The following is a 15,000-nucleotide window of genomic DNA, read 5'->3' as shown; positions in this document are numbered from 1 at the left end:
AACACAACCAATAGCGCTTTGTTTACAAGCAACAAATTCAATTGAACATCAAAATTCTGCATCTGAGAGAATTTGATTTTGTTTGATTAATAAAGAGCAATTCGCTGCAACTTACATTAAAACTTTTGCGAAGCAACAGCCAATATACCCACCAGAAATATAAATGTAGAAAAAGAAAATGTTGGCGTGATTTGTTTGGGGCTTCTCCGAGCATGCCACTAATTAGTTCAATAATTTTTTCTGTCATAACCATTCATAACCATTCCCTTGTGTTGCAAGTGAAGGCGTCATCAGAAATACTTAAAATACTAAAATAGGAGTGAAATTTCCTGAAATGCAATCTTTTACAAAGAGCGAGGCAAGGCTACGTTGATAAATAATTATCTTTGTCAAGTGCGTGGTGTGCGTGACTTGGGACGATGAGTTAAGAACGATGAAAATTGCTATACCGTCGGTTACATTTAATCGTGAACAGCTTGATGCATTTCAAAGACTTTTTCAAGCTTACTCTTAAAATTTATTTATTTTCCCTGGTGATTTTATACAAACATTACGAAGCAGACACTGAGGCAGACAAGGTCGCGCCACATGTTAGCTCATGTTATGGCTCGTTTTTCGCCTTTTATCTTTATCGTGTTTTATTGCAATGGTTGGCGAACTGATCGTTTAGATAACTTAACCACAAAAGGGTTTAATCTGCACTGGAGTAAAAGCAATTTTAGGAGGCCCGCAGAACAAAAATTATTCTGTATCAGCAGTTCAAATTCGTGATCGCTCGTGCGCAAGGTTGACATTCCTTTGTTATCCGTGTGAAATTCAAATCATGTTTGCGATGTTGCGGTATTTTGTTGCAGTTGCCAACTGAAATTCTCAGGATCAATTTATCGGGCCCGATTATTTGTATTGGTTACACATAAAGTGTTCTTTATTGTAGGTCAAATCTATTTTGTTCACAGGGTGAACTATTTACTTACTGGAGTAGAGCGGTCAGTCAAAATAGAGTTTATAACTGAGAATGCAAACTGCCTTAAGCGTAAAAAAGACTTGTGAACACACAAAGCAATTTGGTCATTGGGTGAAGTCAGATGGCACTCGTTGTAAGGTAAACATTAAGAGGAGTTAAACATGTTGGGGGTGCGAGCAATCTCGTGCATATGTTATATAACGAGATTCGCGTGTAGCAGACAGTCTTTTTACCGCCGTAATTTCGTTCAACACCGGAAGAACTGAAGCCAAAAAGGTATTTTTTGTAACAGCAGCCATAGGATAGTTGAGTTTTACACTTAGCCGCGTTCTCTGCAAAATTACAGGAAAACTCCATGTCATTGATGTTTCTGCTCAAATTCAAACCGATATGTACATGCTAGAGTTGCGTGCGTACGTGCTAGAGTTCATGCTAACGGGTTAACAATTCGTTGTAAAGATTTCATAGTAATTAATAGCAGTGGTGCTATGTATGATTCCAAACGACCGTGGCAGTTTCAATAAACGTTTTGTCAGTGTTTGACAACGCATTGACAATGTTTTGAAATGATTTTGAAATGGATTTGCAACGCATTTCGGTTCCGTTGAAACTCTTCAACGCATTTTCAATGCCTTGAAAATGCATTACAATGAAAAACGCTCCAACACTATTTTCGTTAAGCCTGCTTTTCCCAAATAGGGTCACAATTTCACAGGAGGGGCGGAGGGGCATGCCCCAGGACACCACTAGGAGTTTGTGCCTCCAGCACTCACCGTTCGCGCGGTGCACATCCGCCAGCTGAACCACTGCATTCGGTACTTCCAAATGCAAAGGAAACCCCTGCATTTACCATTCTTGGTGAGGTGTCCGAAATGCAGGGTCCAGGGGCGTCCATAAAATCGTCAGCTCCCAGTCGCGTTAATGAACACAGTGAGCAGATCCAGTTGATTTCAGGATTGCTTAGGTAACAATGAAAAATACCTCTTGACATTTGGATACATTATCATGTGACTAACAAGAGCATTCCGAACACAAAATGGCGTCCTGGTTGTTTCACACTGCTTTCCCGCACTCCTGGGAAGGGCATAGTTTTATGAGCAGGCCCCGGATTGCTATAAACATCTCCGCATAAAGCCAAATGGCTCACTTGAAAGTCACTAGGGCTCTTCGCACTCTGTGGAATTCTGACATTCAGGTGGCGGCTGCCGCAGCCGTGTTCTGGGCCAGATCGAACAGGAATTCCAAACGGAGCTTTACGGTACGAAAACGCAGAAATGCTTGCAACAACGATCCCGTCAAAAGGCAATTGAATACTTGGACGACGCGAGAGAGTGGTTCTCACAAAGAAAACGTTCAAATGGCTGAGAAATAGAGCTAAGATATAGCAGCTCAGAAAAATGTGGCCGGCCGCCATTATGCTAATTTACTTAATGACTCAGTTTTCATCCAGTTTACTGAGTAAGCAATGTTTCCTGACGTCACTAATGGCTGTGTGGGAGTTAAACTGTCTGTTCTCAACTCCGAGATTCTTAACGTTATACACCTATCAAATCGTGCACGCTGCAATCATTTGTGCCCTTGTTCAAAATCGTTGTCGAGATGGGTGCGAGCTGTTCCAGGCCTATAGCAAGTAGTTCTTTTGAGCAATGCACAGTTTTTATCCGGGAACTTCAAGGACCACCTTAAGTTAAGCAAAATGTTCTGTATAATTTATTTTGATCAGGTTGTCGAAATGTCCTTATGAAATGTACGCAGAATTTGATTTTACTTTCATTCTTTGCAGTTCAATTCGGTGCTTACCAAAGGGAGTTTAGTCTGGCGTCGTTTTGGACAACAGCAACGCCACAGAAAACGAGAAAGATGGGCAAAATTTTACATGGAACTGTTTAAGTTTTGTAAATTGAATTCCCTATATCATTCTTGTCAGTCGATCGCAATCACTTTAGACAAGAAGAGAGAGCTAGGGGATGGAGTTGACCAAAGTTCTGCCATTCTGGTCTGACATTTTCTTAAAACTACCCAAACCCCAGTGTGAATTATTAGAAACTTCCAAATTGAGAACAACCTCTATTTCAATTTTCTTGGCGTGATGGGAAACCTTTCACAAGTATAGATGTAGATACGGAAGGGTAACAGGCAGGGGCGAAGTGTCCATATACGCAGACGTCCATGCGTATACAGCTCACATCCTGGAAACCTTATTCCCTGGAAGCATTTATCTTTTAAATTCACTATAAAATCGGGCCAAGTCTTTTAAATTTCGAATTATATTGTTGTCTCTCTGTGTGAGTATTTCCAGTATCTTTTCATTAACCCTTACACGCCTGGCCAAAGGTCCAACATTGTTAGACGCTGTTGAAAAGTGTCGACCGGGGTGGCCAAACGAATGCAACATGTTGGATCCAGTATTTTGAACTCAAGGGTGTGGAACCAAAAATATACCCAGAATCCTTAGAAAGCAAACTCTGGCTATGTTAGCGTTTTGAAGTTCTGGGAACTGCAAAAGCAAATGCGTGGTCTCCAAAGGTCTTGCACCAGGTGCGAGGAACCTTGAGAAGACCCAGGGGAGTAGCGTAACAGGGTCGTCACTTGCAAAAGATCCTGCAGATACATTGGCGCCATGCCCCTGAGAGCTTTGAATACAAGACGCGCTTTCTGTTCGAAGAGACGTTGCTCAAGCTTTTGTCGCTCAGTCATTCAAGACTTTGCTCCTTCGCCATTCTGTAGCTTAAACAGACGTGGCAACGCGCGAACAGATGCAAAGAATAAACCATCACAATGGATACCGATAGCCGCAGCGTCACCTTAGTGGGCACGGACGCGTGCAACACTGTTGAACGCGATGTTCAAACGAATGCAACACTGTTTGTTCACACCTTAGAACAAAAGAAATGTTGGATGACGTTGAAGACGATTCTTGATGGAAATCAAACTTCGTTCAACAACATCCAACGTCATGCAACATGGTGGCGAAACAAGTGTAACATGTTGGATTCAACAATGTTGGATCATGTTGCAGCAGCATGTTGGACCCGTTTGGCCAGGCCTTAACGTCAAGAAAGATAATAGTGGACGAAAGCAAAAAAAATTCTGCCCTTCGAGCCCCCCACACAGTTTCAGTCTTATCATCAATCCACTGTTCCCAGTTAGAAATGTTATGATGATGATGATGCTGACGCCTAACAGAGTTTGAGACGTCTTGCCCTTTGCTTGTACTGTAAACCTCTGTTTGTGTTGTAGCTTGCTGAAAACTCTACAGATGGGTAAAATAAACAGCTAACTACTGCATTTTTCTTCGCATTTCTTTATTGAAATGTCCTTAGGAAATATTTGGGGATGCCATGGGGCATTTTTCGAAACCCTAAATTTCAAACTTCTCTGATGGAGCATGCTCCAGACCCCCCCTAGTTTGGAGCGCCTTTGGCTCTCGAAACATTCATCGTGTGCGTACACCTTCAAAATCTTTCGCTACGCCCCTGCCTGACAGGGTAAAATCAATTCTTATTCATCAATAATATGACTAGACTATGGACAGCCCTGGCAGTCCATCTCACTCTTTCTCCTTTTCCCAATTCACCAACTACGGAACTATGGACCAGAGTTGCAGTCCTGTTAAGTACTGGAACTTGGCAGTGAACGGGTATTTTTAGAATTTCTTATTTCTACAAACATGGTATTTTCCTGTACGTTGGGGATGTGAATGGTTCAAAGTACAACGCAACTATTTCTACTTGTCTCGTCAGCTGCAAATACGATTATTCCCTGTTTAATCAAAGCTGTTGTGAATAGGAGCAATATTTAGCCGGTAAACCTTACTGTAAATGTTTTCAGTTTGGCTAAAATATTTACCACTTCAAACTTGCTTCAAACTGTTCGACGTTTTTCAACTGAAGATCCGCGTGTGTAGTTAGGACTGCAGGTCTGTTTATTTTCACGCCTTTAATTGGCGTACGCTTTTAGAGGTAGCCGCTTTCGTAAATTTTGAGGGGGATGCCAATTTGCCAATTTTGTTTGAGTGACCCTTCACATGCTTTGATTAAAATGAGCGCTATGAACTCGGCAAACATACACTGGCATCGAGAAGTGCCTGGAATCGAGTTTCCTGAGAGAAAGAAGTAAATGATCCGTTGAAAATTCAAATTCACCTCAACCTAGACCAAGATGTGTTCTTTCCTGCTTTTTTATAAAATAGCACAATATGAAAACAGCAAGGCGTAAGAGTTTTAATATGGTAATCCATATTTTCCCAAGATCTTAGTGAAAGGACATTGGAACACATCCAACAAGACTGTCTTGCGCCACAGGCATTCCCTCAGCGGTGTGCAACAAAGTACTTGTGTTTGTGCAGATGCAATTTTCTAGCTGGCGTAACGTGATGGGATGGAAGGGGGGATGGGGCTGACGAAAGAAGGTTTTATGGGGAAAAACTCCTGCAGACAGGCCTTGGAACAAAAAAATGAATTGCATGGAGTCAAGAGCGACTTTCCTTTTAAATGGATCGCAATAATTATTTCCCTTCTCCTTTCACGCTTGAAAACCTGAACCCTTTATAGATGGCGCAAGGCAAAGTTTAATTTTCTCTGGAAGAATTTAATTTCCTGCAAATCATTATGTCGTTAACTGTGGCCCCTTGGTGAGTGAGCTGTCAGAATATGACAAATTCATGCACCCAAAACAATTTTCAGCGCAAACATATTTCTTTTCTTTCTTTCAGCTTATTTCTGTGGTCAGAGGTGAAATTACGTGCCCCGACCAGGGAAGAAAATTCTCGCCATGCATGTGACCAAAACGATGAACACACATGGGAATGACATTTTTGAATGGGCTAAAGATGCAAATCTAAAACTCGTAGTCTTAGTGAATTTTCAGTTTCCTATAATTTTACTCAACTCTCTTGTACCCTACTCCAAAGTAGGGTACACTGTATCTCAGCATCCACAACATCTGCAGCCTTGTCAAAATGCACACAGTCTTTAATTTAAGATTAAAGTTTTTTCTTCTCGGCTAAACGATTACAGTATCAAAGAAATGTCGCTTTGCGAAGTTCACCCTTTCAGTTTCTCTGTCTCGCCTATCTCAACCGTTTTGTTGCGCAAGGTGTTATTGAAAATAGTAATTGAAAAACACAGTTTGCAAGATCGCTTTGAGTTCTGTGGATATGTGGTCACCTGGCAAAGAAAACTGACAAAATGGAATTTTCGGTGCCTTTTGAAACAACACCGTTCAAAACCGGATAACAACTGTAGCTCTCATAGTCATAAAGTGAATTACCGAGGAACATTGTACTCTTCTCAGTAAGGACAAAAAAAAAACAGTCTTATTATTATGTCCTCGTTGCCATGGTTTCAGACTACTGCATGTGACCTCTTAGAAGCTTGCTTGGTGTCTGTTACTCATACTGTGATGACAGCACAATAATAATACAATTTCGTTCGACGTAAATCAAACGAAGATCTTTGTAACGTTTTCGTATGATCTACAGGTTTTTCTCCGTGAGTCTCGTTTTGTCCTTCTACTGTGTCGTCCATGAAAATGACTGTGCCATGTTGCCATTTTTAATGGATCACTGCGTCGTCCATCGAAATAGGTCTGTCATGTTGGTATTTTCAAGTGCGCGTGCCGTCCATCGAAATGACTGTGTCATAATTGCATTTCAATTGGTTCACAACGTCTAAAAATGACTAGCTGTGCAATATTGGCCTTAAATTATTTAATTGCGTAGTCCATCAGGAATGCCTATGCCTTACTGGAATTTCAATTACTTTCGAACTTCGTCCATCGAAAAGACAGTGTGCCTGACTGTCTATTGGATTTTCTTATAAAGCCGTCCACGCAAAAGACTGCTTGGCTGACTCTTTAACTACCGTATATAGATGCAAAAGTTCGACTCTTGTTAAACTTTCCTGCTGCTTTTGTCTTTTTTCAGAAAGGTGCTTATTCCAGAGGGGCCCCTATATGCATTGTACGTTTTCTCATTTGCGAATGACGAGGTACTGCGTATTTTGGTTGGAAACGCGTTGTGCTAAAATTTCAAGAAATTTCAAGAATCTTTCATCTAGAGACAAGGAACATTGAAAATTTAAACCGTATATTAATTACCATTAATTAGTCATTAATAACTGGCGTAGTTTTTGTCCAGAGGTGTTCCAGTTATGGTCAATAACGAAAGGAAAACAATCGTTGTAATGGGAGGGGGGGAGGGGGGAGGCATAAGATTATTATTTACTGACAAAACCAAAATTTCCAATAACTTATGCTGGCTGGGAAGGGTCTTAACATGATAGGTGCCGTTAGGTGGCGCCCAAAGTGCAATATCTCTTCCTGACTGGCAAAAGGCCTCAAACTAATAGATGCTGGCTGGCGACCTTGGAAAATAATCTATTGCTACAACAAGTTGCAAAAATAGTGGAGACACTTCACCTTCTTGGGGCGTTATTAATTTCCCTATTATCTCTCACACTGCAGCCCCCCTTCCCCCCTTATCAGTGTTGCTAGCGAGACAAAAAAATGTTGGGAACTTAAGCAGTCAACGTCAAAAATAGTGGAGACACTTCACCTTCTTGGGGCGTTATTAATTTCCCTATTATCTCTCACACTGCAGCCCCCTTTCCCCCCTTATCAGTGTTGCTAGCGAGACAAAAAAATGTTGGGAACTTAAGCAGTCAACGTCAAAAATAGTGGAGACACTTCACCTTCTTGGGGCGTTATTAATTTCCCTATTATCTCTCACACTGCAGCCCCCTTTCCCCCCTTATCAGTGTTGCTAGCGAGACAAAAAAATGTTGGGAACTTAAGCAGTCAACATTGAAAGGGGGAGAGGGGAGAGGAAGTGGGAAAGGTTTAAATTCTAGATACGCCGAGTATTGGAAGTTAGAAAAGGTGTTTTTTAATGAAAGTGTCTCAACAATTTTGCAACTTGTTGTAGCTGGCCCTGAAGAGCGGATAATTTTTCCCAGAATACTTAAAAATTAACCGAAAATGTGTTAACAGATGCCCACAGCTTGTCTAAGTCGATAACGCATACATTCTGAAAAATTGTTGGTTGGGTACTCCTGATAAGGCCAGGGAAGCTTTTTTTAAGTTCAAAAGGCAGGACAATTGATCCCAACAGTCTTAATATCCGCCAAGAAACGTATAAGATTTTCAGTTTATCATTTACAGTTACTTACGTTATTTTTCCGTTACTCTTAGTATTTGAATTCAAACTTGTTGCAACTACCATATTTTATCACATTTTCAAGTATTACGTCAACATCCACTTACTATATATAGGTACATAGAAGCAATCCAATCTTAACTCTCATTCTACCCGAAGAAGGCTGGTTTCGCCGGCCGAAATATAGTACACCACTAAAATGAAATCTATGTTGTACCGGCTCTTGCTCAAAATATTTACCGTCTCTATAGCCCATATATGAGAGTAACCCCGACCGGGCTTTAAAGCGAGTAAACATTAAGGGTTTGTTATGGCTAAAACTGATTGACTGCATTAATCGTCCTTTCCTTAGTGACTCCCTCAACTTTGAACCTAAGTGGATTCAAAAACTAAACCCTTCTCTCTTCAGGAACAATTCAAGATACATCATTTAGTTAGGGTTATAACTTAGTTAGGGTTAAAACTTATTACACCCAGCAAGCTAATAATTAGTACTAAATACCTTGCAATGCTCCTCTTTAAAACCTTTTGAGCAGGAATAATGAACCTGGCTGAAAAAAAGAAACAAGCAACTGATCATGACTGACGGTGATCACTTCAGAAAATAGACTTATAAGGAATTCTGACATACAGTGTAGTCACTAACTTGATCCAAACTGAGTAAAGAGAAAACAACGAAAACTAACGCAAACGTCATCAGAACTGGTTTATCACACTTTAATTACTCGTCCATGTTATTGAGAAATGAGTAAGAGTGAGCAACTTACCAACACGGATGCTAATCAATGCGAGGTCCTCGACAACAAGAAATGACTGTGCAAAATTTGATGATTTAAGGAGGTTAACCATGCATTATGGAATCTGGTATGAAATCACTTATTTCTAGTGTGAGAGAAAAGGGTAGAAGTGGAGCGGAAAGCTGAAAAGTTTTCAAGAGAGCTAACAAATGGAGCAGCAAGGTCGGATCGAGGTGAGATAATTGTTCCATTGCTCCGAACAACTCAAGTAATGGTTTCGTTCGGCGAAGTTCAATGTTGTAATGTGAACGCATACATTATACCAGGCTCTGATCTTCAACGCGGCTTAGCTTTAAGTAAGACTTTAAGGCGAGTAGACATTATTAAAGGGTTTGTTATGGGCTAAAACTGATTGAATATATTCTTAATCGTCATTTTCTTTGTGACACCCTCAATTTTGAACCTAAGCGGATGCAAAAACTAAAACCTTCTCCCTTCAGGAACAATTCAAGATACATCATTTACTTACTTTCTCGATGTTTAAGGAAAGAATGGAGGGCAGTATACATTTCAATCACACAAGAAAGATAATTTATTACACCCCTTAAGCTAATGTTCCGTATTACACCCAGCAAGCTAATAATTACATGTATTACTAAATACCTTACAATCACGGTTCCTCTTTAAAACCTTTTGAGCAGGAATAATGAACCTGGCTGAAAAAAAGAAATAAGGGATAAATAATGGTGGTGCAAAATTTGGATGCGTCATTCGCAACTGATCATGAGTGCCGTCGGTGATCACTTCAGAAAATAAACTTATAAGGAATTCTGACATAGTCACTAACTTGATCCAAACTGAGTAAAGAGAAGACAACAAAAAGTAAGGCAAAGGTCATCAGAACTTGTTTAGCACACTACATTACTTGTTTGTGTTATTAAGAAACGAGTAAGAGTGAGCAACTTACCAACACGGATGCTAATCAATGCGAGGTCGTGGACGACAAGAATTGACTCTGCAAAATTTGATGACTTAATGTGGTTATCCATGCATTATCGAATCTTCTTGAAAAACTTTTAACTTTCATAACAAAAATCACTAATTCCTAGTGTGCAAAAAAGGGTAGAACTGGAGTGCAAAGCTGATAAGTTCCCAAGAGAACTAACAAATGGAGCAGCAAGGAGAAGAAGCGATTTCATACTCGAGCAAACTGTGGAACTGATCATGCAGTGAGGCACTTCAAGTTGTCAACATGGATCGAGGTGAGATGACTGTTCCATTGTTCCGAACAACTCAAGTAATGGCTTCATTCGGCGAAGTTCAATGTTGTAATGAGAACGCATATATTATACCAGGCTCTGGTCTTGCTTAGCTTCAACTAAGATTTTAAAGCGAGTAGATATTAAGGGTTTGTTATGGCTAAAACTGATTGAATGCATTCTTAATTGTCATTTGCTTTGAGACAGCCTCAGTGTTGAATCTAAGTGGATTCAAAAACTAAAAAACTAAACCCTTCTCTCTTCAGGAACAATTCAAGATACATCATTTTCTTACTTTCTTTATTTTTTTTCTTGAAGTTTAAGGAAAGAATGGAGGGCAGTATACTGTTCGATCACGCAAGAAACAAATAATTTATCACCGTGACCCCTCAAGCTAATTGTTACTTATTACCTTGCAACGACAGACTAATATCTGATTACACCCAGCAAGCTAATATTACCAAATACCTTGCAATGTTCCTCTTTAAAACCTTTTGAGCAGGAATAATGAATCCGGCTGAACAAAAAATTAAGGGATAAATTATACTGGTGGATCATTTGGGTGCGTCATTCGAAACTGATCATGAATGACGGTGATCATGATCACTTTAGAAAATCAACATATCAGGAATTCTGATATAGTCACTAACTTGATCCAAACTGAGTAAAGAAAAAACAACAAAAAGTAACGCAAAATTCATCAGAACTGGTTTATCACGGATAAATTACTTGTTCGTGTTATTAAGAAACGAGTAACAGTGAGCAACTTACCAAAACGAATGCTAATCAACGAGAGGTCCTCGACCACAAGAAATGACTCTGCAAAATTTGATGATTTAATGTGGTTATCCATGCATAATCATCGAATCTTGTACGAAAACGTTTAACTTTCATAACACAAATCATTTATGCCCAGTATGCATTACAAGAGTGGAGCTGGAACGGAAAGCTGACAGAAAAGTTGTCAAGAGAATGGTCTAGGTGAGATCACTGTTCATGATTGCTCCGAGCAACTAAAAAAATACATGGTTTTGTTCGGCGAGGTTCAAAGCTGTAATGAGAACGCATACATTATACGAGGCTGTGGTCTTGCTTAGCTTTAACTAACACTTTAAAGCGAGTAGACATTACGGGTTTGTTGTGGCTAAAACTGATTGAATGCGTTCTTAATCGTCATTTTACTTTGTGACACCCTCAATTTTGAATCTAAGCGGATTCAAAAACTAAAACCTTCTCTGTTCAGGAACAATTCAAGATACGTATCATTTACTTACTCTCTCGATGTGTAAGGAAAGAATGGTGGGCGGTTTATGGTTCGATCACACAAGAAACAAATAATTTATTACACCCTTCGAGCTAATGTTACTTATTACCTTGATGTGTTCCTCGAGTCGTTACAAACTCTTAAGCAGAACTAATGAATCTCGCTGCAGATGAATTAATGGTTATCAACAATGATTTATTGTTTGCGTGCGTGCGTTCGTGCTTAAGTGACAACCAACCAAGCTTCTCAATGATCGTGATCACTTCAGAAAATAAATAGATATGCATAAAAGGAATGTGTGTCGACATAATTGCTAACTTTAATCCAAAGAAAAGAAATGCCAGGTGAGTAGGAAATTTATTAGGCATGTATTACTTCTTCTTGCTATTAAACAATGAGAAACACTAGAGACTTAAATTTAAAGCAGGCTGATCAGACATATTATGTGATCACAATGTACAACTAATTAAAGAACAGAAACCAGTATAGTTCAATCAAACAACAATTAAACAAATAATCAATTAGGATTGTCTCATTACCTGGCAACGTCCTCTTTGGAACTTGTTGAGCAGGAACAAGGAATCAGGCTACAAATAAACAAGTTATAGTGCATCCATCAATGTTAAGCCCGAGGGGGGGGGGGGGGGGGGGACCCCGGGCATATGTGGTGCATTTGACTTTTCACAAGAATTTTTGGTCAAAATCCCTACCATGGGGCCCAAAAATTTGGTCAAATCAGATCAAATATCCCCACCTTCAACAATCAACAATCCACACACTCCCCACAAAGTAAAGTGTTCCATCAATTTATATTGAAAATGAGTATTTTGTATATCAAAATATAAAAACAAGTGCTTACCTCTATTAAAAACAGCCGTACTTAATTTCCAAGATGGCCACCGCAGACGAGCACATAGGACGATGTAACTTGGATCCATTCCTCCGCGCAAAAAAAAGTAAACGTCACATCCTGTGTGACCTGGCGCCTGGTGGCTGCAAACATCACTCGGCTTACTCGTGCGGCACTCTCATTGGCTATCGCTACGGTCAACATTTCATGGCTTTGGTCTACATCACAGCTTTTGGTCTACATTACACTCAAATTTGAAGCGCTTCTGAGATTTCGTCCGCCTATATAATCTGCCGCCTCGCCAGGCCTTCTGTCTTCAGAAGGCCTGACTCGTTGGCAATTATAGGTGGATTGTTTGCGTGTGAGTGTCAGTTACAACTGAATGACCGTGACAGTTACAAAATATACGTAAAAGCAATACCGACATACACGCCTGATGGAAAGGTGTAATGGGCCGCGAGGGAACAACACGATAAAGTACAAGTTGTGATGACCACAGGCTCCCCAAGCTGAAAATAATACGTGGTGTATGCGACAGCTTGTGTATATAGAGCATGTATGAGAAAATCACCGATCGTAAAAAAATTGTGTAAATAACTATCTCATTTGAAATAAAGTTTTCCTACCTCAAATGTGTGACGAACTTGTCTCTTGTGCCGAGTTTAGAGCCATTCTGACGCCGTTTACTGAAGTTATCCGGAAACCGTTACTAAAAGAATAGGAAGGCCGACCACTCCATCGATCCCTGGCCAGACCTCACTCCACAAATCGTTTTCTCCTCAACAGGAAAAGTCCCGAATCGCAATAAAAACAACAGTTCCATAAAGCCCAATAAATTTTACTCCAAATACGTATGTTTCGGCGGCCGAAAGACTCGTGACGAACGAAAACTTTGCCTTAAAATTCACCTCTTCGGCTTTCCTCAGAGGCTTGTGACCGGGCAGTCAACAACGGTCGCTCACAAGGTGGTTTCATCCTCAACTCTGATTGGTCCATTTGCATTTGACCGCGCGCTGGCAACACGACCCTCCACCGGAGGGACACTTGATTCGCGACAAGATGTACATTTCCCTCCGGTGGGGGGTCGTGTTGCCAGCGCGCGGTCATATTCAAACGGACCAATCAGAGTTGAGGGTGAAACCACCTTGCGAGCGGCCGTAGTTGACTGCCCGGTCATAAGCCTCTGAGGAAAGCCGAAGAGGTGAATTTTAAACATTTCTCCATTTTCGAAGCCTAAAATAATGCCTTTACATCACAGCTACAGATAAAATATTGAAAGTGGAGTGTAAAGGGCTTCAAAGGAAATAGTAGTAGGACTTTTCATGGCCATTTCAGCTTTATTTTAGTTATTATACAACATTACTCCATAAAGAGAGCTTAAATTGAACCAACGTATCTAATTAACCTTTATGTATACATAGTTTCAATGAAGTAACGTGAAAATAAGTAGACACAATAACTAATTTGTCCATAATCAGAAACACAGTGTACGTATTCCAGTATGTTTTACATATAACAACGTTATTGTTGCAAAATATCACATTCATTGGGCATATATTTCGCATTTTCTTATGGAGTAATGTCATGGAGTAATGTTCACATACATGTTTACTGCTCCCAAAATAGCTCAATGATTGACAGGCCGGCCATCCTACTCACGCTGCTGGTGCAAAAAAGTGATCACTGTTAATTTACTTATTTAATGTGACTCTGCTTGGAACGCACATGACGTTTTTAAAAGGCGCTGCTCTCGACTGACGTCCGCCATTGTAAGTGTTTAGTCCGTGAACTCGTTTGACCTTTCAAGACCAGCTTTTTGGCTTTAATTAACTATCATTTAGACTCCTCCACTTTTTGTTAATTTACGAAGGAATTTTCATCATGTTATTTACTCTACAATTTAATACCATTGAGACACTTGCAACAAGACATCCTAACACATGTATGAAAGTTAAAAACTTGCCTTATTTTTAACCAGATAAACGCCTAAATTCATGATAACATGGCAAAAAGCAGTTGAATGTTAAAGCAAGCACTAATTGTGCTTGTTTTTCAAAGGAGCTGTAAATGCTAAGAAAAAAGTCGTATTTCCAATTTAAGACCACACCCAGAATTTTCAGACAATCTTAGACAAAAGCAGTTGGAGAGGTTGTGTAAATGAACCACACCAGAGCTGTATTTCAAGCCGCTTCTGTTAAAGCTCAAAAAAAAAATAGTTTCACTTTCTCTTATATAGCCCCCCTCCCCCCTATTCAATGTTGGAAGGTAACTCAACAATTTCCCACAAAAACCAGAAGGGAGAGAAGCAATGAACACGTCAAAAGTGCTAACCTTCCCAACAGTTTTGTCTATGATTGTAGGTTGTTAATCTCCTTCGGGCCCATTACACCTTTCCATCAGTCATGTATTTGTTGGGCGCTTGCCTGACTTTGTAGAGCCCGCAGCTAGCGGGACACATTGTCCATCAAGGACCTAGATTAACGACTTGGCCTCCCTAGGGGTTCTAGTTTTTTGTACATAAAATATCAAACGATCTTACTAAAGCTGTGCTAACTTTAAATATGGCGTCACCAGAATTCAGAACAATTTATGAAAAAATAACCATCGAGTCGGCGATCAGACGTAATTACGAGAGATCAGTGCCTTGTCGCTTATCTGCCAACGCGGGTTAACACTGATTTTTTCTGTATATGTATCGCAAAGTGTCTCATCTTATTTTGGAGTATCAAGACCATAATAATTGAGGAGCTAAGCTTTGAGTCTTAGAAAC

General features: G+C 40.1%; 1 long non-coding RNA gene across 1 annotated transcript in view; it reads right to left on the bottom strand.

Moving 5' to 3' along the window:
- LOC137998120 (uncharacterized) overlaps positions 1 to 12,283 on the bottom strand; it is a 13,080-nt gene extending 797 nt beyond the window's left edge. Inside the window, exons 1-7 of the long non-coding RNA XR_011122692.1 lie at positions 12,240 to 12,283; positions 11,920 to 11,967; positions 10,888 to 10,935; positions 10,585 to 10,633; positions 9,825 to 9,872; positions 9,521 to 9,573; positions 8,623 to 8,671 (exon numbers count right to left, since the gene is read on the bottom strand). This is a non-coding gene — a long non-coding RNA (uncharacterized lncRNA). The remainder of the gene's footprint in view (positions 1 to 8,622; positions 8,672 to 9,520; positions 9,574 to 9,824; positions 9,873 to 10,584; positions 10,634 to 10,887; positions 10,936 to 11,919; positions 11,968 to 12,239) is intronic.
- Positions 12,284 to 15,000: the final 2,717 nt, after the last annotated feature.

The sequence above is a fragment of the Montipora foliosa genome, chromosome 3 (genome assembly GCF_036669935.1).
Source record: "Montipora foliosa isolate CH-2021 chromosome 3, ASM3666993v2, whole genome shotgun sequence".
Lineage (NCBI taxonomy): Eukaryota > Metazoa > Cnidaria > Anthozoa > Scleractinia > Acroporidae > Montipora > Montipora foliosa.
The sequence above is the reverse complement of the archived record's forward strand: the minus strand, read 5'-3'. Positions and strand labels throughout refer to the sequence as shown.